Raw genomic sequence first — 12767 nt, 5'->3', positions numbered from 1 at the left:
TCGTAGTCCAAGAGGAAAAGTTTGTCCTCGAGAAGAAAAGCATCGTCATTTGGGTGCATCGTCACCAGAGATTCATTCCCGAGACCGGCCAGGCCCCTAGACTCTAACTGCTGAGGAGCGTATCACGAACCCCCAAAGAGCTCCAGTTGGAGACTGCCCCGCAAAAGGTGCTACAGCCAGCCGGGGAAGGCGCTTACCCTGGGGGGGGACTCCGGGACAGACGGAACGTTAGAGAGCCTTCCGAGCTTGCGCCGCCATCAGCCGCCGAACCTCTTCCGCCACCACAACCTCCCTCCACCGACCAGCTCCACCTCCCCTCAGGGCCAAAAAGCCGGCGTTACGTCACTTCCGGCTTCGGGACCGCCCCTTCCGTCGCCGTTGCCGCAGTCACCGTGAGGGGTGGGCCGGGCCTATCAGGGGACGCACAGCCTCCGCCCCTGCGGCTTTTCACCTTCCTGGCGGGCGGAGCCGATCAAGTCCAGGCCGGCCTTTTACCTCCTCTTTGGCGTCGCGGTCATTCGTCACAGACCTAGTCAAGCAGGGTCTGTTTGGGTTTCCATTTTTCATTTTTTATTTTTTACTTTAACCGGAAAATTAGGTAACTTAAGTTAGGTTGAAACGGTAGCCCAAAGATATATGGACTATTACTGTGTCATTTCCTGGATCTTAAGAACTAAGTGAATCCATTTATTTTATAGATCAAGAAGTAGGGAAACGGTAGAAGTAAAGGAGCGACCACATGGTTATGGATGCAACCCCTAACTCCCAAGGCTCTTTCCCAGCTCCTGGTCCAGGCCTGTTTTTGTTTGAGATTTTGTTCCCTCCATGGAAGACCTCCGTTCTAGGAGCGTTTCAGATCCAGAGCTCTATGATTCTATTTGCTCTTGCTCCAGCGTGGCCTCTTTCTGCCCGCACTTCTATGGATTACCTGCTTTTATTATCTGTATTCTTTTGTGTGTGTGAATTTTGTCCTATGTTCTCTGTTCAACTATATTTTCTAATATCAATTTGGACTGTGATGTGTCTTACCTTCCCATAGTAGGCATTCAGATGGCATCCCGAGTTCACGGAATCAAGTGTATTCGGTTCTAATGCATCATATTCCTGTTTTTCTATAAAACCCTTAGAGGAAAAAAAAAAAACGCTTATAGAATCTTCAATATCCCCAGTAGAGAAAGGATAATTAGATCACATTATCGCTCTAAATACAGAACATACACAATCTCATATACTTAGATGTTTACTTCCCATAGTTAAGATTATAATCCTATGGTAATACAGGTCCTCAGTGCTTGCTGATTTGTTTCCTGTATATTGAAATCTTTGAGCTTTTTGTTCTGTATAGCATACTTGATGGTAGAATTTTAAAAGAACTTTAGAGCTCATTTACTACCAACCTCCTTATTTTACAGATGATGAAAATAGTATGATAATATCAGGAATCACTAATGTTACTATAGCAGTCTACTTGTAGTGGAAATATCTGTGTCCCTTAAGAAATGTAAATATAGGGGCGCCTGGGTGGCTCAGTGGGTTAAAGCCTCTGCCTTTGGCTCAGGTCATGATCCCAGGGTCCTGGGATTGAGCGCCCGCAGAGGGCTCTCTGCTCAGCGGGGAGCCTGCTTCCTCCTCTCTCTCGGCCTAACTCTCTGCCTACTTGTGATCTCTGTCTGTCAAATCAATAAAATCTTTAAAAAAAAAATGAAATGTAAATATAGTAGTGAACTTTATAAGCACAATTTTTCAGAAGTGTCATTCAGTATGTTTAACCACGTTATTTATTTACATGTAATAAATCTCCAGTTGCCACCAATTTTCAATTAATGAAACCAGAAGAACAATATGCTTAATAAAGCCATAATTGGAAAGTATTTTGTTATTTTTGATAATATCTTGAATTTCAGACCTTATTTTTCCCATCAAGATATTTGTTTAGGAACTTTTACTTGCTTTAATCCATTTAGCAATGATCCCTTGAATTTTTAGACAATGTTGCTCCCAGCAGGATAAATATATACCCTTTCAGTATTTAATTGAATTTTTAAAAATTTGCCCTTTGTATGTATAGCAGTGTACTAGGGCCATGAAGGATATGGATCTACACATAGAAACTTTGGGCCAGATGGAATTCAGAATTAAGAATTTTTTAGACTTTAGAAAAAGTATACTTACTTTATATTACATGACATCCCACGAGGTCTATAGCAGCACTTCATAATCAAGTTAACATTTTTTAAGAAACATTATGACTATCACACTACTAAGTGGGATAAACAAAGCATACAGTCTTATTTTAGTTCAGATCAGGTTTTTCAGATAAGGATTTGCCACTTTGTTACCATGGATTCAGGTCAAGTTTTACAGACAAATGAGTTCAGGTCAAGATAGGTTCTGCCACCAAGTGTTAAGAAAATACTTTATTTTCAACGTTTTTTGGATTTCAAAATAGTGAATAAGGGATTGTAGACCTGTTCAAAGACCTATTGGAAAGTAAATCCCCCAGCATCCCATGCTATTTCTGGAACAATTACAATTCCAAGTAGTTTCCAGATAGTTCTACTAATCTATCACATACCATCTATCCCATGTTTTGACTGAGCAAATACCTAAAAGACACCATTTCTCTATTAGAAGAACTTAGGATAACAAAGGGAAGAAAATAAATGAATCTATTAGGATATGGGTGACTAAAATATAAAATACACTATAAAAATAAAGTATAAAATAAGATATTCAGAGATGGGAGAACTCAGTATAGGCTTATGTGAGCAGTATACTTTTTTTTAAGGAGGTAGGCCTATTCTGTTAAAATTAAGCAGCGTTTTGATGAAGAGATGGAAGGAAGAAGACTCGCAGTCAGGATGTAAGAGCTTGGGCAAAGGACTCTGGTAGGGAGAAGATCCTTAACAAAAAGTAATCCCCACCTGTGGAGTACACAGTGCATGCCAAACACTGCCAGATACTTAGACTGCCAGCCCTCCTCACAGCAACTCTGTAAGGTATCACCCCATTTTGCAGGGGAATGTGGGTTAAAGTTAAACACCTTCCTCTCCATTAAACATCTTCCTCTCCTTTCCAAGCCGTCAGTATCTCCTTGGATGAGATTAAAATTAGAAGGCCACCGTGTTGGCCTTCTAATTTCTTGAACCCCCTCATCTCAAATAATGTCTTCCACTCCACTACATATACCTATTTCCATGCTCATACCTTGGACCTTGTCACCACCCATAACTGCTTCAGCTTTAAAATTAAGCATTCTGGGGGCACCTGGGTGGCTCAGTTGTTAAGCATCTGCCTTCAGCTCAGGTCATGATCCCAGGGTCCTGGGATTGAGCCCTGCATCAGGCTCCCTGCTCAGTGGAGAGTCTGCTTCTCCCTCTCCCACTCCGCCCGCTTGTATTCCCTCTCTTGTGGTCTCTCACTGTCAAACAAAAAAAATCTTAAAAAAAAATTAAGCATTCTGCTCTTTGACAACAACCTTCTATTCTTCTAACTTCCTTATTCAAATGTGCCCACTATAACTATTTCTCAAACTCATCAGGATCTCTAAACCATTTGGCTTTCTCCTTTTAATACTAACCTTATTATCCAACTCTGAGTCCATGCACTCTCATGTCATTAACATTATATCCAATACCCCATACAATACTTTGATTTTCTATCTTGTAGAATAAGTGCAGTGTCCTAGAACAATTATGTTACAGACTCTGTAATCATCATATGCTTTACAACTAAAGGTTATGTCTGGGAATACTAAGCAAAAACTTTGACATTAGAACTAAGTGTTTTGGGACTTAAGTGTCAATTGATAGATGAATGAATGAGGAAGATGTGGCATGCATACACACACACATACACACACACACACACACTGGGATATTACTCAGCCATCAAAAAGGGTGAGAGCTTGACATTTGTGACAACATGGATGAACCTAGAGGATATTGTGCCAACTGAAATAAGCCAGAGAAAAACAAATAACATATGATTTTGCTTATAGGTGGAATCTAAAAAAAACCTCACCAACAAAAGTAATAAGCAAAAAGAAACAGACACATAAACACAGAGAACAAACTGATGGTTGTCAAAGGAGCTTGGGTGGGAGAATGAACAAAATGGGTGAAAGGAAGTGGGAGATACAGTTATAGAGTGAATAAGTCTCCAGGATGAAAGGTACAGCATAAGGAATGTAGTCAATGGTACTGTAATAGATTTCTATGGTGACAGATGGTGGCAATGCTTGTAAGCATAGCATAATGTATAAACTTGTCAAAGTTCACATACTATGTACTATGTACTATGCTGTATACCTAAAACTAATGTAACATTGCATGTCAACTATATCTCAATAAATATATAACATACATACATATTTTTAAAAAAACACACAACTTCAAAAATTAAGCTAAGCACCTAAAACTACCTTAGCATTTTTTAGGTATAACATTATAACTTTTATAGCATTATCGTTCTCAAAATTTCTTAACAATTATTTTGTAAATTATTATATTTAGAATTTATTTTCTAGAAATGTAGAGTCTTCAGAGTTTCTGTGTAACAAGTGAAGCTGAGAGATCAATTTATTGTTAAAGTTTCAGACAAAATTATGTACAATGTAGCATGTACATTGTCTTTCAGCAAATAAAATAAAAGCATTTATCATAAAAAAATTAACAATAAAAAATTAAACAAATAAAATTGAATGTCTTGGGAAGTTTCTTGTAGTATAAAGAGAAGAACGATGTAATTTACGATATTAAGAAATAGAGACTTTAGAGATTTATACTTTAGTAAGACCTTTGCCCCAGCTGGCCCCGAACAGTGTTCTTTGTTCTTTGTGCAATCGAGAAGTCACTGGAATGTAAATAGTCTCATCTCTCTTCCTTAGCTTACTGAGAGGAGTTAACACCAGCACGGTACTTTGAATTCTTAAGATACTTAGGTCAGGAAGGTTTCTTCTCAGTGTTTTAAATTACATACCTTAATTTTTTGGATCACTTGCATATCAGTGGTAATTAAAGTTAATAAAAGTTATTTTTTTTAACTAATCTCTACTCCCAGCGTGAGGTTCAAACTCACCACCTTGAGATCAAGAGGCGCATGCTCTACTTACTGAGTCAGGCAGGTGTCCCCATAAAAGTTATTTTAAGAAAATGTTATTAAGATAATCTTCTGAACTTTTAAATTTTAATAAAAGCTGAATCAAAATTTTAGGTTGAAGGATGTTTTTATTTTTTCAGATCCCATCTCATCCTGCCTTCTCAGGAACTCTTCTCTCTTACATTCAAACCTTCCATTTCCACTGGATCCTTCCCATTGTCTTTTCCACTGGCTCAAGTCTCTTCTATTTAATTTTTTAAATATTTCCAGGCTCCAGGGGTGCCTGGCTGGCTTTGTTGGTACAGCATGCTACTCTTGGTCTCAGGGTCATGAGTTCAGGCCCCATATTGAGTATAGAGATTATTTGAAAAAATAAATCTTTACCAAAAAAAAATTCCCAGCTCCATATTTCTCTTCAACTGCTATTGCCTTTTGTCTTCACCTTCACAGCCAAACTTCTCATTATTAAAAAGAATTATCTACATTCTACTCTGCCATTTCCCACTCTCTTACCCCACTTCCTTCTGCATGCTGCCCCATCACACCAAAACAGGTTATATTAATACCATAATGTACATAATGTGCTCTCAATAGGCAAATCCATCTTCATATCCATGCACACACCATGGATGCTAACGTGGTTTCTGACACATCTCATGATTTGCCTGGGACTCAAGAGATCCGTGCAAAAGAATTTGAATTTTATCCAAATTGGGGAGTTTGATCATTACTTGGGTTGATACCCATCCTACTCATAAAACATTGAAATATTTTTAAGGAGCTTAAAATTAGGAATGGGGGGAAAGAATTTGTAGATTATTGTCATGGCAGTAACCAGTCCTAAATTCGCCCATTTTTGCCTGCTTTGTGAAAATTCACCTAGGTCCCTTAAATTTAACGTTTTCTCTTCCAGCTGGTGCAATATTAAGCATGGTCAGCAGAAAGTGGAGTAGAGAACTGGAGTAGAGAAAAATTCTGATTCCTGGTTCCTGTCTACTCATTCAACAGATTCCTGCAGTGCATATGACTTCTCCAGTGTCCAGCTAGTGCAGGTTTCCAAGCATCTACCTCCTGCAGTGTATGGGGTTTCTTAGTTGCTGATTCCACTGCATGGTAGCTAGCAGCCCCAGCACCCAGCAGCTTTACCCCCAATGTTCCCTTCTAAGTAGTTTTGTGGCAGAGTGCCTGCTGTGTAGATACTTCTCTATGAATACCTTTCTCTAAAACCCTGGAGGGCAGATTTCTAGCAAGATCCACATAGTGGCTGTCTAGCAAGTTCCAGAAGGTAGATTTCCAGCAAGTTCCACTAACTCAACAACTCGGGTACTACTACTACTACTACTACTACTTCTTCTTCTTCTTTTTCAAGATTTTATTTATTTATTTGAGAGAGGGAGAAAGTGGGGGAGGGGCAGAGGGTGAAGCAGATGCCCCACTGAGCCGGGAGCCCAATGTATGACTCCATCCCAGGACCCTGGGATCATGTCCTGAGCCGAAGGCAGACACTTAACTGAGCCACCCAGGCACCCCTCAACTCAGGTACTTCTTTGTGGGATTATTTCCTTCAGTGACTCATAGTTATGACCTCTCCAAGGTCTAGATCTCTTGCTCAGGCATGTGTCTCAGCCATGGGGATAATATCTGTTCCTTATATCTGCGATTCTTACAGTCTTTTGAGTTCCCTTTACTCCTTACTAGGCTGGTTACTCCAATCCCTTTTTATAGCTAGGAATTCTTTCCATTAAGCGTTCCCTGTTCAAATCACTGCGTAGTTCTCTCATTAACTGGACCCAGACTGATAACAACCACTATGCCCCTTCCCTTAGCTTCATAGGTTGAACCTGTCTTGATTATTTTTCCTTCTTCCCCTTAAGTAATTGCTTAGTGAATTAATTTAGTTCTGGCCAGCTCAGGTTATTGCCATGTTTTTTTGTTGTTCTGCAATCTTGTACTACTATTTGATGTTAATTATGATGCATAGGGGCTAGAATTACTTCTGTAACACATAGTTTAGGTTGTAGAATTCAATGAGCAATGATTTATTGCCATTTAGCATTGGGTTTTCTAGATGAAAGAAATGCCTTTATTCCCAGAAGAGACCATAGCTATGCTGATCCTGCCATGAGGACAAAGGGAAAAATGAAATTATTACTTATGTTGAGTGTCTTTAGAAAGTGATTTATAGTACATTCTATTGGTTAATTGTGAAAATTGACTTTTGAGGTTGTTTAGTATAATACAGCAAGTTCTAAGAAGCTGAGAGTAGATAAAATTCCTCTTCTTGAATCCTTCATTTTCTACACTTTTCCCTCCTGTTCAGGTACTCTTTCTCAGGTTCAACAACCCCTACTCTTCAGGCAACAAGCAGTCTTGTACAGGGGAACAAAAGAAGCTTAGGCTCAATATTAACCCCTATGAGGGACTTAATGCAAGTACGAGGATCTCAAAATAAGACTGTGAGCATGAAGCAATGAACCTGTCATTGTAGGTTTACATGCATCTGTGGGGGAAATCTTTGTAGAGAAGGGACCCTTCTTGTACTTTTTAAGATCACAATTGCTATCATCCAGGAGAACTATTTTTTTTACCCCCTATCCAACTATCATGCTATTTTTCCTCTTCCCTTCTCAACTTATATTCTTTAAATAACAATCTATATGACAAGACAATATATTTGAGATATTAACCTAATTTTTCAGTATTTCCCCCTTCTATATCTTGTCATTTTCCTAAACCTTGCCCACTATCAAATCCATAGATTGGTTGCCATAGGGGAAGGGGTATAGAAGGAAAATCTTTCTGGCACCTGTCTCCAAAGTCTCAAACCACCAAACAGGGAGAGGATTTCGGATACAGAGAAAATGGCTTGAAAAGAAGCCAGAGACAGGGAAATAAAAGTGGAAGGAGAATAGATAGCATCCTCTTCCCCAATTCTAAAAATAGATTGATCTGGGGGTGGAAGGAAGGGTACCTCAAGATGGACAAAACAATTCAACCTGTCTAACCAGCCTAGGTCTCCAAATATCCCCTGCCCCATCTTAGTACTGAGTAATATTCCAAAATCCTAACAAAACTGGAATTGAGGGACCCAAAATAGAAATTGAATTGGTAGACTACACCAACAAAAAAAAAAAAAATTTTTTTTTACAGACTTGAGTCACATACTCTACATGTTCAGTAACCTTGCATCCCGACTTCTTCACTGACCATTTATTCCTCACCTTGGCCATGCTCACACCCACCAATCCACTGAAAGGTCCTATGGTAAGGTCATCAATAACCCTCAGATTTCCTAACCAAATTTTCAGTTCTAAGAACTTACCCCACAAATGTTGTTGATATTGTTGTCTACTCCTTCCTTCCTGAAACTTTTTTCCTACCACCCCTCTGTGATGCAATTGCAACCTAGTCTTTCTTCTGTTTCTCAGAATACTTTTTCTCAATTTCATCTGCACGCTTCTCATTTTGTAGTTGCCTCCTTAGATACCGATCTTCCTCAGAGTCCAGCTTTCTGTACCTTCAGTTTTAAAATCTTTCCTATTACTATTACATATTTTCAACTGCCAAATAGTCTCATGCTGGTGTTAATCAATACTAGGTCTCCAGCCCAGGCTTTCCTCCTGACATCAACCCTATGTCCACATTGCCACTTGTGTGTCACACGAACATCATAGACTCACATCCTGGCAAGGAAACAGATAACACACGAAAGAAGTTGGAAGAGAGTTTAGTGAAGAGTTTGAGAGATTCAGTAAGGATCTCCAGCAGCAGAGGGGAAAGTTATCCCCACGAGGCCTAGAGGCGCTGGGGAAGGTGTTAATTGCACGTGGAGAAAGGACTGCCTGACAGAAGCTGTGGCCACACCCATGGCCATCACACCGTGATCTCTTGCTGTTACCACCCACTGGCCAATCCAACCTGAAGTCAGAGGTCAAAGGCGCCCAGCTGACTCAGTCGACAGACGTCAGCTTCCTGGGGACACAAAGCAGTGGGGTAAAGGGTGGAGAAGAGCTCTGGTGAGGCAAATGGAGGCTCCTTAGCCTATCACCTTGGTGAATGGCTTCGTCAGTGACCCAGTCTGTCCAGCCAGGATCTGAGAGATTTGCTCAACAACTCTGCTTTACTTCCTCTACTATATATGAAATCAGTCACCAAATCCTGTGCATTTTATTTTCTGTTTCCCACATTCATCCCTTCCTTGCATCCCTCTCCATATTCCAGCTCAGGTCCATGTCTCCTCCCATCTTAATAAATCTGTGCATCTCTTATTTAGTCTTTCAACTTATAACTTCTGTATCAGTTGCAGAAGCATTGACTTTTGTGATTGTTCCTGGCCAATCAGCATCTGAACCACCTTACTATTTCTGGAGCATCTCCCACCTTATGAAGCTGACCAAGCGTCCGCTCTAGAAACTGAAATGCAAGCTACATGCTTTCCCATACTCCCCTGCGGTCAGAGCATGCGCCACACCAGTCAGATGCTTACAGAATCCACCCTGGCGGCGGAGGGGCAACAGCGTCATGTAGCTATGTTCGCCTCCAGGGGGAGACATGGCAGTAACAGTAGCGTCAGAGGGTTAGCAGAACCAGCTATGAGGTTGGTGGGGGCAGGGTGAGGAGCTCTTCACAGGGCATGTTGGGCTTATGACTTTCAAGCTTTCCCAAAGATCTGTGAACTACTCACGATCTTCCAAATAAAGACCTTTCCCCTAAATTAACCAGAGCTGTTTTCTTTCTAGAAATTAAGAACCCTGACTGATGGAGATTATTTTGAAATTAAAAGCCTTCCTGGGGAGCCTGGGTGACTCAGGCAGTTAAACGTCTGACTTCGGATCAGGTCCTGAGCTCAAGGTCCTACGGTAGAACCCCCAGCGTAGAACTCCTTGCTCCGCAGAGAGCCTGTTTATTCCTCTCCTTCTCCCTCCCCGAACTTGTGCTTTCTCTCTCTCTCTCTCAAGTAAATAAATGAAATCTTTAAAAAGAAAGTCACTCTTGGGCGCCTGGGTGGCTCAGTGGGTTAAGCCGCTGCCTTCGGCTCAGGTCATGATCTCAGGGTCCTGGGATCAAGTCCCGCATCGGGCTCTCTGCTCAGCAGGGAGCCTGCTTCCCTCTCTCTCTGCCTGCCTCTCTGTCTACTTGTAATCTCTGTCAAATAAATAAATAAAAAATCTTTAAAAAAAAAAAAAAAAAAAAAAAGAAAGTCACTCTTTACTTTAAAAAAGAAAATACATACATACATACATACATACATAAATACATAAATAAAATAAAAACCTTCCTAAGTGGGGCACCTGGGTGGTCCAGTTGGTAAGCAACCAACTCTTTTTTTTCTTTAAGATTATTTATTTATTTGTTTATTTGACAGAAAGAGAGATTGCAAGCCAGAGGCACAGGGAATGGGAGAAGCAGGCTCCCCCTGAGTAAGGAGCCAGGTGAGGAACTCGATCCCAGGACCCTGTGATCATGACCTGAGCTGAAGGCAGACACTTAATCAACTGAACCACCCAGGTGCCCCGGTAAGCATCCACTCGTGATCTCAGCTCAGGTCTTGAGTTCAGGGTCATGAATTCAAACCCCACATTGGGCTGGACACCCAGTATGAAGCCTACTTAAAAACAACAACAACAACAACAAAATCCTTCCTAACTTTATTTACAAACAATTTCAAACATATAGAAAAGTTAAAAGAATAGCAAAGATAAGTACTTGCATACCACCCAACCAGATTCAACAAGTAGTAAGTTTTCATATATTTTCTTTACCTGTGAATATGTGTATGTGTGTGTATTTTTTTTTGCTGAACATGTGATAGCTAGTTGTAGGCACCTGAGAAAATGAGTAATAATTCCATAATATTCATTTATCTGGACCGTATTCAAATTTTCCCAAATGTCCCCAGAATGCCTTTTGCACCTATTTTTTTTTTTCCAAGCCAATACAGTACATTGTATTTGGCTATGTCTGTTCAGTGTCCTTTTGTAATTTAAAAAATGTAATTTTAAAAAGGGGGTCTATATGGACCTTGGGTTTTCTTTTATAGATTTCTACCAAATGACTGACAAGATAAATATCAGAACTAACAGTTATTAAGCAGTAATCACGTGCCAAGCTTGGTGTAAGTTGTATGAATATGAATAGGACAAGGTCCCTGACCTCAAGGATACAGGCTCTTTGTGTTTCTCCAAATATACACAGTTTGTTTGTCTCACTTTAAACCAGTTCAGGGAACAGATAGACACAGAGTATAGGAGTTAATCATTTCCATGGCTCAGATCCACATCACGGAGTGGGAGAGCTGAGCGAGGCTGGTTGCCCACATCTATATAATTTATCGTCTACTACATCCTGGATCCTATATGAACTTCTCAGCCCAATAGTCAAAGATATCACAGCCTGATTCCAATCTAACTTTCCATCCTCAACCCTTGCTACTTCCTCTTATGAACCCAAACTGGACTCACGCTTTCTGGAATATGTTTCATGTTTTCCCATCTGTACATTCCTATGACATGCTTTCCCCTCTATGTCTTTCTTCAAACATCCACCTGTATTGCAAGGCAGTGTTTACCTCACCTCAGTGAAAATGTTCTAGCCCATTTTTAAAAATATTTGTTCATCTCTGCATGTGTGTGCATACACATGTGATTTTATGTGATACAAGCACAAGCCTTCTTTACTTGGTCTATTAAAAGCTGTTTTTAAGTTTGTAAGAAAATTACCTCATAGTCCGAGTCAATGATTGACAGGATGTCTGATCCGAAGAAAGTAAGGTAGAGATTTAGCAATTATCTGCTCATGTGATAAAGACACACAATTTAAAATATAAATGCAAAAAATGTCTCAATTACCAGCTTGTTTACATTGATCATATCTTCAGGGTGATTTATAAATCTTCATTTTCATTATAAAGAGAGTAAGCACATAGATTTTTTAAATTCAGTTTGCTTCAACTAAAAAACCAAAGAACAGAAACAGTTCACCCATTTCTCCTACCTACTAAAAACTTATCATTAAAAATAATGAAGAAGTTTCCTTTTCAGAACACTTTTAATACTCTCCAAAATAGTCCAACACTTCAGACTGTAGTACAAATACTGTCTTTGTCACACAGCTAAGGTCACATGTTGTTAAAATTCCTTATTAAGGAAAAGCCTCTCTGTGTGTTTTTGATTTTCATTTTTGACCCTTAATTAGAATTAATGAAGTTACACCATTTACAGATTGCAAAAGCTGCCAGGACTCCTGAAATTACTAGAAAGAGTGATAAAATCCGTGCCTTTACTCACATGAGGTCAAGTGGTCACAGACACATAATTCTACACATTTAGTTGAGAATTTGTGCGCCTCTCTTTCTCTGTCTGTAAGGAAGAGAGGCTAAGTGAATCTAAGGCATGATCTTTGGCAGCTTTATGCAACATAAGGGCATGAAGAAAAATGTTTAGAAAAGAATACATTCCAATCCCTAGTATCTCTTGGTAGGATCACTACATTGTCAAACACTGAAGAAATGCTTAAACACAGATAAATTATGCTCTCCTTGAATGAAGTCTCCTCTTTGAGGTGTAATTACTGGGTATGTACTTGGGAGTTCCAAGTTTGAGTGACTGTTTCATTTCTCACTTACTGGATTCAGCTCACCTCTTGGCACCCACCACGCCGTAAACAAC

At 39.9% G+C, this 12767-nt stretch overlaps 1 protein-coding gene across 4 annotated transcripts in view; it reads right to left on the bottom strand.

The window, feature by feature from the left end:
* TAX1BP1 (Tax1 binding protein 1) overlaps positions 1–344 on the bottom strand; it is a 79563-nt gene extending 79219 nt beyond the window's left edge. For 2 of the 4 annotated variants that reach the window (XM_080818604.1, XM_080818606.1), the window contains exon 1: positions 198–344. The gene's annotated coding sequence lies outside the window, so the exon portion shown is untranslated. The remainder of the gene's footprint in view (positions 1–197) is intronic. The other 2 variants (XM_080818605.1, XM_080818607.1) reach the window with 1 other exon arrangement.
* Between the last annotated feature and the right edge of the window lie 12423 nt (positions 345–12767).

This window comes from Martes martes (assembly GCF_963455335.1).
Source record: "Martes martes genome assembly, chromosome: 11".
Lineage (NCBI taxonomy): Eukaryota > Metazoa > Chordata > Mammalia > Carnivora > Mustelidae > Martes > Martes martes.
This window is presented reverse-complemented; position numbering and strand designations above follow the sequence as displayed.